The following is a 10,836-nucleotide window of genomic DNA, read 5'->3' as shown; positions in this document are numbered from 1 at the left end:
AGCAGCAAAGCAAATCAAATGTATTACATAGTGCAGAAAAGAGTCGATGTCGCAATAATATTTACGAAAAACAGATTTTAGTGGTACATTTATGATCGCGTACATTCTCTTTTACATACTTTTTCCTTTTTGTTTTTAGTTCTATCGTCGCTTCCAATTTGATCTTTATTGGTTGCAGTTATAAAATTGTTTTCCTCTTGTTCTTTTAATGCTTTATATTCGTGAAAATCTTCTGAAACTCTACTTCCACATTTTTGTTTTAAACACGATCTAAAATTTTGACGTGGACGCAGACGAACCTTCAATTTCGACACATTGCTGCGACTATACCGTTTATCGACAGTTTTTCTAGTACAATATCGTAAAATGTACCACTTGGTATCATGTTAATGCTGTGTCTGATCATTTATTTCTACCTCGCACTCCTTTTTCCATCCTGTTTATGTTTTGCAAATCATCGTTATCGAACTGTAGCACTTGTTAACAATATCTACCTTGATCAACAACGTTCTTCGCTATGTTGCTCGTGGAACACAAATCGAATAAAACTAAGAATAAGAAGCGTAATACAAACAGAATAGAACACCATAAAATAAGCATTGCTGTTGAAGTAATCGTTAGTGACGATGCATGTTATAAAAATGCTGTGACTTTGGAACGAAAGTTCCATATCGCTATAGTTAGAAAATATTTTCAAAGTCAAATAACAAATATCTAAATTCCAAACGAAATAAGAAATGATCAAATAATTTATTTTTCAAATATATTGTTACTTGTTAAACGAAATCATCGAAAATGACAGAGTAACTAAGAGAAGAGCAAATAACGAATGGAATAAAAATTTCGTTTGAATAAAAGTTTATTTCAATAATGCTCAATCTGAAAAGGATCTTTTTCGTCGAAACAAAAGGAATTATGGAATGATCAGTCCGTTTCTTCGCACGATTTTAGTTATCGGCACGACGAGTTCCTACTCGTGCGAGTACTAGGGCGTGCGATAGTTTGATCGAAAGCTTATGCCTCAAGGGTTACGTTAATAATCGATAATAATAAATCGAAAGGCGTGCAAAGAGACTATCGGATCGGCTGCGTCCGTATACACTAATTTACTTTTCTTAATATATCAAAAACTATGAATCCGCTGCACCTCGGACCATCACCATTCTAATCCTGGAAACACAAGATTTCGACGAAAATATCGCACGCCCTCCTACTCGTTGTCTCATTGACTAAAGCGGATCCCGCTTCTTCGAGCTTACCCCATTATACTGGTATAGCGTGCGAATACAACTGCGTACTTTGCACAACTGTGCGAACAATAACCATTATACTTGGCAAACTATCATATTTACTTGTCTGGCAGGATGGACACTTGTGAACAGCGAGCAAACAGCAGACGGTACTCGCTCAGGGGGTGGTATGTTAAAGAACTTATTAACGTCGTTGAATCTTTCTTTTTATTTTTAAAAGTGCAAAATTTTTAAGAATGTATTCTCGAGAGGGTGACTTCTCGCTGATCTTAACCACCTTGAAATATATTCTTCAAACCATCATTCTGAACAATTTCTCCCTGTACATGTTATTGCTCCTCGACCTTACTTCCAGAGATATTTACAAAAATCCCATCACACTTCATTTTGTCACCTATTTAGGTGGACATATTTTTACGTAGTCTATTTATCGTTTTTTACCTTCACCGTTCCTTCATCGATCTCCTTTTCTACGTCGCCGTGCGAAGCGCGACTGACGTATATAGACACTCTTGTATTTTTTTACGATCGATTGTTGTTCGGTCGGTGTGACATGCAGCTAGCACCTAGGATCACGAGAGTAACAGCGATAGATTGTCGCCAATGAGCGGAGCTCTCAGCGTTAGATCTGCGTGTGTATACACTTTATATTGGCTAAGGACAGGATAGACGTGGTATTAAATGGAACTTTTTGTCTCAGGTTTTGAAATACCGATGTGGAAAAAAATCAGAATTTCGTCTTTGTTTGTTAAACTCTCGAAAAAAAAAAAAAACAACTGTCGCCCTACTGACAATGAGAGCTGCTGGCAGCGATAGACTCCAACTTAGTTTAAACGAGTACGCACTATTACCGTTTTGGTTTATAAAGTATTCTCTATCTTCCAATTATCAAAAATGCAAGAAGATATTTCATACGAAAGTCGTTTTAATCGATAGGGAAATGTAATATAATATTTGGATATTTCAAAGAATCGATAGTTTTAGAGATTTCAATATCAATATAATTTTTCTAAATGGAAATGCACTCTTTTATTATTATTAATTTGTTATTCCAAAACGAGCAAACAAGCTATGTGACGTTGCTATGCAAACATGCAACCCTGCAATTATGGAAAGGTGTCAAAGTTGAACGTTTGGGTGCCCCATGAACTTACGGAACGGAACCGTCTTGAACGAACGACAGCGTGCATGTCATTACTTGCGCGTAATAAACATGAGCCGTTCCTTAAACGCCTGGTAACTGGTGATGAAAAGTGGATACTTTACGAAAACCCTGAACGGAAACGTAGCTGGTCCCAACGAAATCAGCCACCTCAACGCTGTGCAAAACCAGGGTTACATCCACGTAAAGTTCTTTTGTGTGTATGGTGGGATTATAAAGGAATACTCTATTTTGAACTTTTATCTAGTGGTGATACCATTAATTCAGACAAATATTGCACTCAGTTAGAAAAATTAAGGGAAGCACTAGCTGAAAAACGACCAGGTTTAGTGAATAGGAACAACGTTATCTTCCATTACGACAACGCTAGACCGCATGTCCCGAAAAGCGTTACAAAAAAATTGTCTGAATTTAATTGGGAAATTTTACCACAATTTTACCATCCCCCATATTCCCCAGACATTGCCCCATCTGATTACCACCTGTTCAGAGCATTACAACACTTTTTAGTAGGTAAAAAATTTGAAAATATTGACATTCTCAAAAATAGCTTAGAAAATTATTTTAAAGAAAAACAAGAGAACTTTTATCGAGACGGAATAATGGCCCTACCAGAAAAATGGGAAGAAGTTGTACAACGAGAGGGGGATTACATTTTCTCATGAAACTGAAAGGTATGTAAACAATCTTAACATATATAACCGCTCGAAAAACGGCACGAACTTATGGAATGACCTAATATTTATAATTCGTTCCAGAAGAAGCTGGCTCAACATCACGGATAGCTATTTCTTCTTGGATTTTAGAGGGACGTTTTTCATTCTCCTTGTTGCGACATACTTATAGCAAGAAAAACAACGTAACTAAAAAGAGGTGGTTGGATGCCAGTGGTCGTGAAAGAATAAAATACCGTTGACACTAGTAGGGCGTCAGTCGGATTATTCAAGTGTATGCGTGAGTGTGTAATTTGATTCGTGATTATTAGATAAGAATTGAGGCATTCATTATTTTTCGGTTATACTAGTGCAAACTAATTTTGCGACAAATGGATTCGTGTATTTAATATGACTCGTGAATATGCTAACAACTTATTCAATTATTATTTTTGTTATTCGCGTGTCATAACAGCGATCGAAAAATCCCGTTGAAATCCGTGGATGTGTATGTAGATTTTCGATAAATAACAGAGTATTCTATCTTTTTAAATATCATGGAACTTCTCTTTCCGACCTTCCCTTTCTTATTATTTTTCCTGTTATACGTACGACATTAAAAGTCGTTTAATAGAGTCTTGTTCTATTCCACGCGAAAGTAGCTTCGGTAAAGTCATCGAAGGATGTTTTTAAAATTATGCTTCTTTTCCATTTATGTCATGACATATGGAAATTACAAATGATTCTTTATTTTGCAATTCCTTCCGAATTGCAGTACGAGATTTTTGAAAAGTTCCAAAACTGGCATTCGTTCGTAACATAGCGATGGTACAACGATCGTTTTGTTCGAAACGAATGAAAGAATACTTTTGTCGGCTCGTTGTTGTATACGGCCCATCTCGGCATATCTCGTGTAGGGAATTCCTACTAGGAATGGATTTTTAAAGCTTAAAACAAACGGCGATATCATCATTTTATGGGCAATCGGCAATAGTCATAGAAGTATAAAGAGAAAGACATAGGCTACATAGAGACCGTTTGTGTCCTTGTTTAATAACTCATGCACATTCGTACAATAAATATGTAACTGTAACACCGTTCAAAGAGCGGCGTCAGCGTGCATATCGGATTAGACAAGAATAGAAAAGACTCACTTACGCGGTAACGTAATCACTCGCGTACTTTTGTCTTTATATCTCTATCGGAAGTAAGCGAAAAGCGGAGAGGCGCTTGCCTGAATTATTTTTTACAGCGATCTGCAATTTGAACTTAATTGGCAAGTGAATTGTACGTAAAAGTGTTACATATTCGCGATTAAATCTCAAAGAATATAATAACTTTTTTACATTTTTAACAATGAATGATAGCCATTTGTTTCCAAATAAGCAAGTGACGTACGATTCTGACAGAATTCATCTGTGATGCGTCCGTGAAAAATCAAAGAACGATCAAGTTATTCACAATTTTGTTAATTACTCAAAAGCGTAAATTATCATTTTTTCATTTTTCACAGAATCTTTCTGAAAGTACTTACGTATTGCAGTTGAAACTAGTAGCCCTAATGAAAACGACTCCTGACTTGACTCTATTCGTTCCAAATATGTAAAGGAGAGATATATAAGAAAAGTGTAAGTAAAAGGTAAAAGGTAGAAAGTGCTTAGATAAAAGTTTCCAGGAGATTATCTAATGTAATTAGTTTTCCTGTTAATCAAGCGAAACAATCGATTAGTTGAAACCTGGAAGATGCGATGTAAAGTAAGTAAAAGCTTAAACTACATCATAGTAATTACAGTTCCGTATATATATTATAATGTTAATTATATTAATAAATTATGTAATATTTAATACATTTGAATACCAAATTTCAATCCGAAAAAATGCCGTGTTATGCGAATTCGTGTTATACGAAACATAGTATTAGTGCAAGAGAGGAAGGGTTAGGTTCCAACAATTAATAAAAACAAATAAATTATTGATTTTCGATAACTAATTGAATCGATTGAGGATCGATAACTAATTGAAAGTACTACATTTCACACGGTATTATTTATATTAGATAACTATTATAAACTATTATAAAAAAAGATGTGGTCGACTTTTTATCCGTAAAGCTTCGAGTTGCGAACTTCTGTATAGCGAAACAGTTTTCAGATGCACAGAATTAATACTCCACAAATTAATACCGAATTAAAGAATTCAATATTCTATAATTCTGTATGCAGATCCGAGACAATGCGTACCTTTGCTCGAATGAAATATACCGAATGACGCAATCTAAGTGCCTGCATTAAAAAATTCTCATTGCCTTTTTGTACGGGGATTTCCCCAATTCCCGGAACGTGTTAGAGCAAATTCGTGTTGTATGTAAGAGTACCGTGTTATACGGCGGATATCTATAATAAAATATACATTATATTTAGAAGAAACACAATAAAAAGTTAGAAAAAGTAAAAGGTTCATTGTTATTCGTTTACTTTTAATTAATATATTACGTTTCGTATATATTCATTCGTATTGTCGTTCAGTATGTACAGTTTTGTTCTTACATTGGGAAATTCAATAGAATTCGATGTGTTTCTCTTTTTTTCTTTTTTTACGGCACTAGCCTTCTAACAGAATAGAATTGCCAAGGTGTGATCAGGAAGATCTTTAGTGAGAGATTCTCAGGAGCGATGAATCGAACCTCGAACTCAAGCTGGTGGGTTATGAACAATGCGCGTACCAATGATGTAACAATAAATATGAAGGTGCTTTAGTTTCTGCGATTGCCTCCTGTATACAAATTATGAAATCTAACTGGCATTCAGACAACTCCTTCGTTGATGCTCTACCCTTCTTTTCTTTTTTGTTACAGGTGACGAAAGACGAAAGGAATCCATCCTGTCATATTCACGCCTAGTCAACTATCAACTTATATCATCATTCTTGCTTATATTACCAGCTAAGCATTTGCGTTTCACATTTAATTTATCTCTAAATATTCTACTTTTCGTATCGATTAAAATCAAGAACATGGTTATTTTACGTATTTCGCGTATTCATATCGACCTATTTGTAGGTGTATAAAATAAATTTACAGGGGATTTACAATCAATTTTAGAGGATTGCCAGTACTAATTTCAAGCAGTATTTGTGACTACAACATTTTTTAAAGATCAACTGTAATGTAACGCGATACTCAATAGAAAATGCACTCGAATAACGCGCAAAATGTACTTAAATGCAATAAGGGCGCATCGCTTAAGTGATATCGCTTAACTGTCGCTTATAGAATAATCATTTATTTATGCGAAAGATAGACAACACGTATTAGAATAGGACGCGATTTACATTATGTAGATTCCTGGAGTATATATTTTAGTAGTTTAGACCATACATTATATACATTATATAGTTGTATACAGGGTGGTTGGTAACTGGTGGTACAAGCGGAAAGGGGATGATTCTACGCGAAAAAAGAAGTCGAAAATATAGAATAAAATTTTTTTTTAATTTTTCTTTTTTTTTTTTAATTTTTCCATCGAGACAACGATCTATAGTGAGATCCGTTATAACGTACCGCACGCATACTGAGCGAAAATTCAAAGTCGATTTTCTCGAAAACAAAGCCTTAAACGAAAAATTTTTATTCTATATTTTCGACTTCTTTTTTCTAGAAAAAGGCATTTTACTATTACATAAACATACATGTACGTTGTATATATTATGCATGTACATGTATATATATATACACATAAAATGACGATGTCTTTTTTTTAAAGCATGTACGGTTATCAATCTGAAAAATGTTATTTTGTTGTAAGATGTGTGTCCAGTTTTGTTCCTTACTGTATACTATAGTTTTATATATTTTATTGTAGTTTTATATTGTATATACGTAGGGTGAACTCAGAGTGGTACAACTGGTAGGGGAACGGGTTGATTGTATCTGAAAAAATAAGTTGAAAATATAAAATACAACTTTTTCATTACCGTTTTCTGGAAAACGAAGCCTGGTGAAATACGTTTTATTACATATATTCGACTGACTTTTTCACATACAGTCACTCCCTACCCGGTTGTACCAGATATTTAGTTCTGCCCCGTATATATATAACTATTATTAGTAACAATATGACTATGCAATTTTTCTGAAAGTAGCCTGTCTATTAATTTGATACAATTGGCATATGATATAACGACATTTTTATTCGTTAATCCCTTTAAGAATGAAAATTGATATCAAATATTCATATTGATTTAACAAGGATATAAATAATTGTTTGTCACTACTTGCAACTAGTTTCATGCATATGATACGGTCTCTTATTAAATGGATTTTTTAGAAGGTCTTTGCCCTAATATCCGTGTACTGGGAAATATGCATTTTATAATTTTAGATTAGTAAAACGATGTTACAGTATACCTATATGAAATAAAATATTCTTGTATAATAATAAACATATTGAAGGGTTCAAAGGACAGAATAATGGATGTGTATTTCTAATATATAACTATATATCTGTTACGTTTAAATGATCAAGAATCTTCTACATTTTGGTTATTTAGGTTTACAGTTTAGATTTTGAAGCTAGGTACAATAGGTTCTCAGTCTTTTTTAACTCAAATTCTGTCTAATTGTTTTGTAATTAATATCATCAACTTTGCTTATACCACTACTAACTTTCATTTAAATAATGGTATCGGTAATCGACATAATCGAGTGACTGAGTCTATATATAAAAATAAACTGGGAATATGAAACAAAATTTTGTTTAGCTTATTTGTTGAAAAAAAATTGAATTGAAATAATTATTGAATATGTGCACAGACGAATATCTCTATGTTTGAATTATTATTGTGCTTTTTTGATAATTGAAACAATTTATAGAATTTAAGATATATTTTATTTAAGGATATATATTATATAGATATTATATATATATATAAGATTAATATACAATAATATGAGGTTTAATATAAAAATTATGCGATTTGATCGGCAAGATGGTACGGACTGAATCCTTTTACCAACATCTATGCGATCGTTCGGTCGGTCGGTCAATCGTTGTGCAATGGACAAGAGACCGATGATTTGCTTTCACTGACTCACCTTTACCGTGGTATTACGATTACTATTAACATTAATTCAACTGGCATTTCGGTTATTCTGCCTAAAATCTCGCACCTACTAAACCTATATAATTTGTCACTGACTAATGATTCCTTTTAGCATTCTCACGTAAAATAGTAGTTTCGGCACAGAATGCAAATGATGGTGTAACTTTCTTTAAAATTATGTCTATACTATTCTTAAATTACTAATTATATAAATTACGGATTGTTTTGTCAGACGCACGGTTTGAAGAACTGGAATCGCTGCGGACGTGTTATTAACATTTTTCTATTTAACTTTCAATATCTATCGTAGAGAAGGATAAGAAGAATTTCCCATATATATATATATCGGTATTTACTTTGTATATCAATATCTAATCAATAGTTACGGTTTATCGATTAGCAATTAGCGAGGGACCTTTTTACTTGTAATAGTTAGATATTGGAAAAATTAAATGTCAAATACAAACTACGGATATTAAATATATATCGCAATAAATATACATAAATACGTGGAAAAGTATGTTACATATTGTCCATTCAAACTTTTTGTATCAAAGTTCTCCAGTTTTCGTATTTCATCGCTATTCTTATTTCTCAGATCTGTTAGATGGTACGTAGGAAATATTTGATAACTTCTTCCTACAAAGTTAACGTCGACTTTAGTTATAACTAATTACAGTAGCTCGGATTAATATTCCGAAGCAGCATATTCTTTCTGTATTTGTTGCTTTATATAAGGGTGGATGATACACAGTGGCCACAGTAAAAAGGAAGATTGTCGAGTTTTAGCATTTCTCAGAAAATGAAAATTTATTTTCCAATATACAGGGTATTTCATAACATATGGTATCCATTTCAGGAGTGAACTGGGCACACAAGAAAAATTAAAAAATGATCTATGTAAATATGTATACTATCTTGTTTCAAAGTTATAGCCATTTTTGTGTTTCAACAATCCACAGCTGCTGGAAATGCTTATTCTCGATCTGTGTGATTCGACAAATTCGCAAATTTATTTCGCCTGGAATTTTTGAAAGATTGCGAAATTCTTTCACGCGATGACCGTAAGCTTTATACATACTGAGAGCGATCGTTTCGAGCACCTTTTACGCATCATGTTGCATTAGGCCCTCTAAGAACTTTTTCGGACCGTACTTTATAAAACGAAGGGAACTACTTCTCCGCCCTAATCTTACATCGTCGAGTCAATGACGTGCTTCCGCAAAAAAATTATTTTACACATATATTTTTTTCCAGCATCGTTTCCTCTTTATAATTAAAAGAAAGAGATGTGGTTTGCCCGCTACAGTCCTGTATTAATTAATATAATACAAAACCTCTAATTTTAAGAAAAATTTGAATTAGGGCGTGGTTAAATATACCAATATTCTAAAAAAAAAAAAAAAAAATGAAAATGAAAAATAAAATGAAAAATGTACGATTTACTGTTATGTAGGCAAACTCGAGTGTTACCGATACAACGTTTTTCTTTTTCTAACCAATACACTGATATGAAAAAAACTAGAGTCCCTTAATGTACAAAATATATCATAAATATAAATATAAATTTTATTAAACCAAGTAGGAGAAACTTGGTTCAATGTAATATTCGAAAAGTATTCTTCTATTTATCACAGAATAGCACTATAATTCTAGCATTAAAAATCTATAATTTTTATGCAAAATTGGATTAAATAAAATTAAAATTTAAATAAATTTGAAGAATAAAAGCGAGCTGAACAGTATCGTTCTGAATTTGAATTTAAAGTTTGTAAATATTTATGTAACTAACTCCCTATAAGTTATATAACTATAAAATTAGATTATTACCTCCCAGATCAAGTTTCAAGTTAATGGTAACATTTTGAGAAATATTGTTCGCAATGTCTTTTTAACCACGCAAAATGTGAAAAATCTTTTGAACAAAAACAACGCTATTCTAATTCGCAATAATCGCTTTATTTAAAAAAATTAAAATTGACCACATTCTTAGCAGAGCAGAAATTATTTATGTATTCCATCAAGAGCTCTACGGAATCCATAAATTTAAAAAATATAATTTGTTGCTGTCCATACGAGATTGTCGTAAAACGACTTGTAATACTTCTAGGCAAATTTATCGGCATATTTATGTCTAGGAAAGATGATAGATAATATAGTGGTACTTTATTTATGTTCGTATATAACGCTGGCGTTACAATGATCTTTATTAAAATTTGTTTCAAGTAATACGTTTCGTATTTGTTGTTTAATAACATTACGATCAATTCGATATTACGCTTTAATACTTTAGGTATTTTTGTTCGATATTTTATTTAATTTTTGGTTTTATTTATTTTCTTCTTTTTCTTATTTTTATTATTATTAATAATACACGTTATACTTTCAAATATTATCTTTCTGTGAAACTTTAGCTAGAAGTTAACGTCGTGAGAAGTACGTGACGAATCTGTCTCCTAGAACTGTTAAAATTGTTGAACATTGAGGATGAACTGGGTAACTGAAATAGGTAACTGTTGCTGGAGTAATGTTCTAACGAATTTCGTGTAAAATTAGGAAGCCGTAAGAGATTAAGATTTTATAAACGAATTCGATGCGAAATTTGGAAATCATTCGGTAGAAATAAGTTTTCGTTGATGTGAGAATTATACGAACTAATTTACATAATGCG

Source organism: Bombus flavifrons, chromosome 12 (genome assembly GCF_040668555.2).
Source record: "Bombus flavifrons isolate JBK064 chromosome 12, iyBomFlav1_principal, whole genome shotgun sequence".
Classification (NCBI taxonomy): Eukaryota; Metazoa; Arthropoda; class Insecta; order Hymenoptera; family Apidae; genus Bombus; species Bombus flavifrons.
This window is presented reverse-complemented; position numbering follows the sequence as displayed.